This window comes from Pipistrellus kuhlii, unplaced genomic scaffold, assembly GCF_014108245.1.
Source record: "Pipistrellus kuhlii isolate mPipKuh1 unplaced genomic scaffold, mPipKuh1.p scaffold_m20_p_12, whole genome shotgun sequence".
Lineage (NCBI taxonomy): Eukaryota > Metazoa > Chordata > Mammalia > Chiroptera > Vespertilionidae > Pipistrellus > Pipistrellus kuhlii.
The window spans coordinates 41,732,382-41,738,922 of NW_023425427.1; the positions used below are offsets into that span (position 1 = coordinate 41,732,382).

Here is a 6,541-nt window from a genome sequence, read left to right on the forward strand (position 1 = left end):
GAATTCTGAAAAGGTCAGAGTGTCCTGGGGTAGTCAGAACAGGGAGGAGGTGGAAATTGTGTTAGGCCCTGAGGGATCAATAGTAATAATATAGTTTAAAGGGATAGGCCCGTAAAGGCATTGGACTAAAAAGGCAATAAAGTGGCAGCATTTCCTGCCCTTCATGTCTCCATGGGTTATTTTTTTTTTTAATGAGTGGAAAAAATTTTTTAATGTTTCTCCAGTATTACCACTACATTTTCTTTCTTGTGTTGCCACACTCCCAGTGCCTTTATTATGGCATTAAAATATTTCCCAGGCATTGCCATTTCTACCCAGGACAGAATTTTAAGAGGGGTGGGTATTGGAGTAAATATACAGATAGAGGACTAAGGAACATCTCAAAATGCAGTTCCAGGACTTCCCAGCCTCACAAACATGCACAGCATCCTACAGTACAGAAAACTTGTGCAGAAAATCCAACAAAATTCTCCTCCCAAAGTAAAGTCCAGTCCCATGACTGAAAAGAATCCTTTATTGGAGAACGCGGTTCAGAGTTACTGTTATTGCACTCATGGCTCTTTGCGGCTGAGGCAGTGTCTTAATTATAATAGAGAGTGCAATGTAGGACAACCAAGGGAAATGTGGATGTCAGTGGATTATATGTGTATTTTTTAATAGGCATCCATTGATTTGTGAAATCTTGATTCTTTGTTCACTGATCTCAACAGGGTATGAACCTGCTGGAGACATAGTTGAAGGAAAAGTGGTTGGGACTAATGTTTAGAGGACCTTTAAGGTCTCTTTAATGCTAAAATTTTATAGTAATAACTACCATTTTCCAAGTATCTTGTATGCTTGGGTTTCTGATAATTTGTTCAACAGATGATTGTTAGTACCTTTTTTTTTTTTTTTTTTTTTTTTTTTTTTTTGGCTAGGCAAGGGGGATATAATGGTGAACAAAAACAAATACTCCCTGCCCTTAAATGGCTCATAATCTGATAGGGCAACATTAAATCAAATGAAATCTATGATTACTGTCAGAATGGAGGAGAACTCTATGGTAGTTGAAGAACACACAGAAAGAATTTGGCATACTCGGCAAGATCAAGGGTGGTTTCCACAAGGAAGTGATGACTGAACTAAGATGTAATGAAGGAACAGGCATTAAAGAGATAACAGTGTGATGGAGCATGGCAAGAATGAACATCTTAGGCTTCCAAGAAGGCCAGTCTGGCTATTGCAGAGGAAGGAAGGAGCCGGATATTTTACAAAAATCTGTGACCACAAATTCTTACTCAGCTCTGTGAGTTAGACAATCTCCTTATGGTTTGCAGAATAGGAAATGAAACTCAGAGAAAGTGAGGACAAGGTCTAAGTTCACACAGCTGGAGGGCACCAGAGGTAGGAATAGAAAAGGATCAATCCACTTCTAGAGCCTGGATTCTCCACTGATTCTGCCAATAAGTCACCATCTGGCAGTGACCTATTGTCCTGTAGATGTTCTCTCCAGATGAGCCATGAAGAACAACTTTATTTTCTGGTTCTAGGTTTTAACTCACTGCCTCATTGCAAACACTACCGCTCCCATCCTCAAGAAGAACTCCATTGTTTTCTCCCAGGTAAGAACCATGACTACTTCACCCACCATATTTGAATCTGTGTTTCAGAAAATATTTACTTAGCAGTTTCCTAATCAAAGTCATCAGTATTCAGAGCTTTCTTGGATGACTGTGATGAATTTTTTTTTTCAGGAAATAAAATAAAGATATAGTGTTTCATTCACACATACACAAAATTCTTATTTATTAAACAACAGTAAGTAACATTGGTTGTTAGTTATATGCCACGCACTCTGCTCTGGCATGTGACAATATTATCTCAGGGCAACCTCAAAAGGCTGCCAGTGAGGTAAAGATATATTACCATTCCCTTTTTACAACGGAGGAAATTGAGGTTTACCGAGTTTAAGTGACTTGCCTTGGGTCCCACAAGTTCATAAATAACAGAGCCGAGGTTTGAATATAGGAGACCTGTCTGACTCAAAGCCATTTTTTGAACTTAACATTTCCAAAATTCAACATTTTAAAGAAAATTTGTGTTTTAAGATAATGAATGGCATGAAAATCCCTTAAAAAGTTGCATGCCTGGATGCTCTGCAATTCAACCATAATTCTATTGTTAAACAAGAAAGACATTGCCCTAAAAAGATTTTCTGTGGCTTTGACACCAATTATGAAAATAATTGGTGCCCTAAATTAAGGTGTCAAGTTTAAGATATAGGATGGCTCTTTTAACAGAAATGGTTCACTTCCCAAAGATGAAGGCTACCTATATGCTTTGGCAATGTGTGTGTGTGTGGGGGGGGGGATGGGGGGTGGAAGGGGGAGTGAAGGATGGGATGAGAGTGAGAAAGAGTTAAAGAATCATTTTGCTTTGGTAATCTCTCAAAAATGACATGTTGGTTTTCAGAGCTCATGTGGTAAGACAGCGGGAGTGTGGGGGAGATCATTGTGGAAACACAGCCAGAGAATGAGATGCTGAGTCTCTGCAGTTTTGTATCCCGTCCTTTCTAAAGAAGAAAGGTTTTCCTTCACAGTGCATTTATGTCAAGATTCTAATACCTCTCACACGAGCCTCTCGGATCAACCTTGTCAAGTCTCACTTGTTGAAATGAGTGGGATTTGAAGACTTCTGAGTGTGCTATTACATTTTCCATTTACGTTCAGGGAACATGTCTGTATGAAAATGAGTCTAGGAGTTGCGGAGAGCTGGGGGAATTTGAGGTAGAGATAGTTCTAAATGAGTGGTATCAACTAGATTAATTGTTTCCAATGGTGGAGGACAGTGATCTTTGTGGATAATAAGGTAAGGGGTTAGAGAGGACATTTTTTTTATTACACTTTTACTTTTATTGCCCTAATTAGACAACTTGTTTCATCAAATGGTGGAATTTGAATAAAAGAAGTCAACATTCTTTGCTCCTAAATTCTTATTATACAAAAGTTAAAAGTTAACTATTTATCCTCATTGAAATAACAATAAAATGTTATTAGTTGTTTTATAAGATGACATGATTTTCTTTATTAATAACCCCAACCATATTTCTTTAAATCTAGGAGTTTTGAACTCAAATACTTAGGAGAAAACAAGTTAAGCTTGCATTACCCTGCAACTCTTACTGGTGACATCATCTAAAGCAAAACATCTTGGAAGAAGGGTGGAAAGGAAGGAAAATGGGGGAGGGAAGATAGAAAAGAAATCAAGTGGACTAAGTGGATTTCTTTCCTTCCTTCCTTCCTTCCTTCCTTCCTTCCTTCCTTCCTTCCTTCCTTCCTTCCTTCTTTCTTTCTTTCTTTCTTTCTTTCTTTCTTTCTTTCTTTCTTTCTTTCTTTCTTTCTTTCAATTCTTGCAAACTAGAAGTTCTAGCAAGCACAGCTCATTTCTGCAGATTATTTTTCATATGTGTACAGAATGAAACCAAAATGGAGAATCCCTTAAAATGTGCAGAGATGCAACATTAAAACTTCAACTATCCAGTAGCAAGTGTTCCAACCTTCAGTTGCCAACTGCTTCCTCTTCCAGTTCCCAAGAGCTAGTGGATGAAAAATTTTTCCCCATGATTGTTTCCATTTCTTTCTTCTCATTATCTGGATGTGCAAAGTTCAGCACCTTAAGGACTTGGGATGTTTTGGCCTCATATGTGTGTGAATATTGTTCTTAGTCCACTTGAAGCACAAGTGGCCTGGAATGTGTAGATCAGATGGATGGTGTTATCTTCAACAATGGTGTTGGTGTGGCCAGGAAACAGCACGAAGGTAATATAGTCAATGTAGTCACCCCCCACAGCATCTGTGTCTTCCAGTTCCTGAGGCGGTTCCCCATGGCTATGGGGCTGGCTCTGTGTCCTTCTCTGAACTCTTGTATGAACACCTTTCCAACGACCACTGTGTCTTCATCCTTAAACACTGTGCTGAAGACTACTGTGGCTCTGTCCTTTTGAGACTCAAAATACATGGTCTCATCATCCCTACCATGGACCACTGCCCTGTTCTCTCCTTTCTTTTTTTTTCTTTTCTTCTTCTCAGAACTGGAAGTATTTCTCAAAGACAGAGGCAAAACAATCTCATCTCAACATGCCAGCCTGCCACATCATGGAATCCTTGGGTGCAGGCAGATTGTCAAGGATGTATAGCAAAGAGACATTGATCCAGATTCTGGATTTACCAAGAAACTTCTGTATATTCTCTTTAGTAATTTATCACCACCATGTGTCTGAAGTTTCTTGTAGAATTTCAAAGAAATGCTGACCATCACTTCTGTTTTGTCACCAATAGGATGAAATATGATAGAGGAGCCCAGCAAAATCTGCAAATGTTACTTCTACTGCTTCTTGTTTTGTTTCTGGCAGCTGCTGTTCTCACACTTGAACTTGAGGGGCTCCTTCAAGATGCTCTTGTTCACCTCTTGCAGGATCATGGGTGGCCGGTCCCAGAAGCCAGAGTCCGCCTGCCTCTGCCAACAGGCATGGTTCCTGCCCAGTCGCAGATCTATCCCTCTGTTTTTTTCTTTTTTCTTTTTCAGAACAAAGGGGTATCATGAAAAAAAATAATATTTCTATTGATTTCTCAACTTCCAGAATATTCATTTAATATTTGTGTTCAATTTGAGGAAGCATAACCTTAAACCTAGACTTGATTCTATTTTATTTTTAACCCAAACTCTATATAATAGAGAGTGTTGGGCAAGATAGTGAACAGATATGTTTTGGAAGCAGGAATCACTTACTGATGTAGGAAACTCACATCACTGTCAACTTCTATTCCTATAATTCTCAGTATTTTCTTCCTATCACTACAAAAGTAGACGTCTTTTTAAGTTTCCCAACAAACTTAGATATTTTTCAAGTTTTTTAATTTGGTGATGATGCTTCTTAAATAAACAGCAAATTTATTTTTCATTGAGACCAATTTTTTTCTTCTAGTAGCCAGTAGAAGGAGCTGTTGGCATTTGATTTGACATTATAGCTCGACCTGGAAGTTCCCTTCTTAATTAATTCAATGTTTGAAATCAAACCACCGTTTAAATGTAATGATATTAATATGCAAAGATAGACGTGTAAACGTGGAGATTTTCCATTCCCATTAAACTTTCTACACAACCACAGATTTCTGGTTCTTCTGTGGGCCTCTTTTAGAGAGCTTATGTTATAGAAATGTTGGCTGCTATAAATTAAAGCTGCTCAGAACTGAGTTCATGCACCTAGGCAATGATTCAACATTTGTAAGAAGGGTTGTAAGTCAAGAAAGAAAGCAATTTCTTCCTTCTGCTCTTAAAAAAGAGAAAGAAAGAAAAGGTAAGGAAAAAAAAATATATATATTTGACTTAGCATAAACTTGTTTTCAAAGAAAAATTATATATGCTAGGTTTATAATAAACTGAAATACATTTAACATAGGGGGTTAAGATTTTGGGTATATTTGATACTGTCGTTGTGATAGAATATAGTATGTTCATTTTTCTTATATTCCCCCCAAAATCATTGTGATAGCTGTGGGTTTTTAAGAACTTGTTTCACAGTCTATTATGCAAAAGGTACTCTTCTTCTTTGTACTTTAATTTTAGCTAAAAGAGATTACTACCTCACTAAATATTATTTTTACTTCAATAGACTCTAATATGCAATGTGCATACGAATAGTAGTTGCAACAATGTGACCTGCAAATACCTGGACACAGAGCCAGGCAAATGATTACTCTGATACTACCACTTCCCCACAGGCCCCTGAAAATCCACTTATCTACTCTCTAGGTCAGAGGAAAGTTGAAGAGTGTTATAAGTAACCATTCTGATTCATCCGAAAATTATCTCCTAATTTGAACATAAAAATATTATCAACTACACATTTAAACCAATGATATTAAAGACATGAAATCTCACAAAACTTGAAACAGAAATTCACTTGACAAGATAAAGAAGAAAGCAATGGCCTCTCTTGCTATGCATTGACAAATGACCCTCAGACACACCAGCCAATCAATCATTACCCAACGATTTAAGATCTCTTCTAAAAGAAATCATAAGGAAATCATAAAGAAGGGCTGCTTTCTTGGAACGGTGTGCCACATTGCAATTTGCAAACAACATACTATCCCAAGGTCACTTCCAGTGTCCACAAACCATCCAATGGAGCTTTTGGAAAAGAAAGCACATTTGGCCTTTAATTGAATGTGGACAATGTTGTGTGTTATTTTCAGGTCAAATCACTATGCTTTTCCATGTTATCAGTCCTGGTCTATGTTTTGTGTTATTTCTGGGCCTTCCCATGGACATTAATGTAGCCGCTCTTTATGAGAGAAGTCCTGAAAGGAACGACTAATCCATTCACACAGGTGGAGCTAGAAGGCGTGGAACAAAGATGCTGCCTTGTCTTCTGGAGTGGATTATGTAGCTGGAACCAGCACTATTAAACACATTGTAGGCGGGATTTTGTTTCATGTGAAGCATCAATTTTAATAGAAAGACTTTATTATATATAAGCTCTTGTCTGAATAATAATGTA

The 6,541-nt window shown here is 37.7% G+C and overlaps 1 pseudogene; it reads right to left on the bottom strand.

The window, feature by feature from the left end:
* Window positions 1–3,518: 3,518 nt before the first annotated feature.
* LOC118716765 lies at window positions 3,519–4,458 on the bottom strand (annotated as a pseudogene).
* Window positions 4,459–6,541: the final 2,083 nt, after the last annotated feature.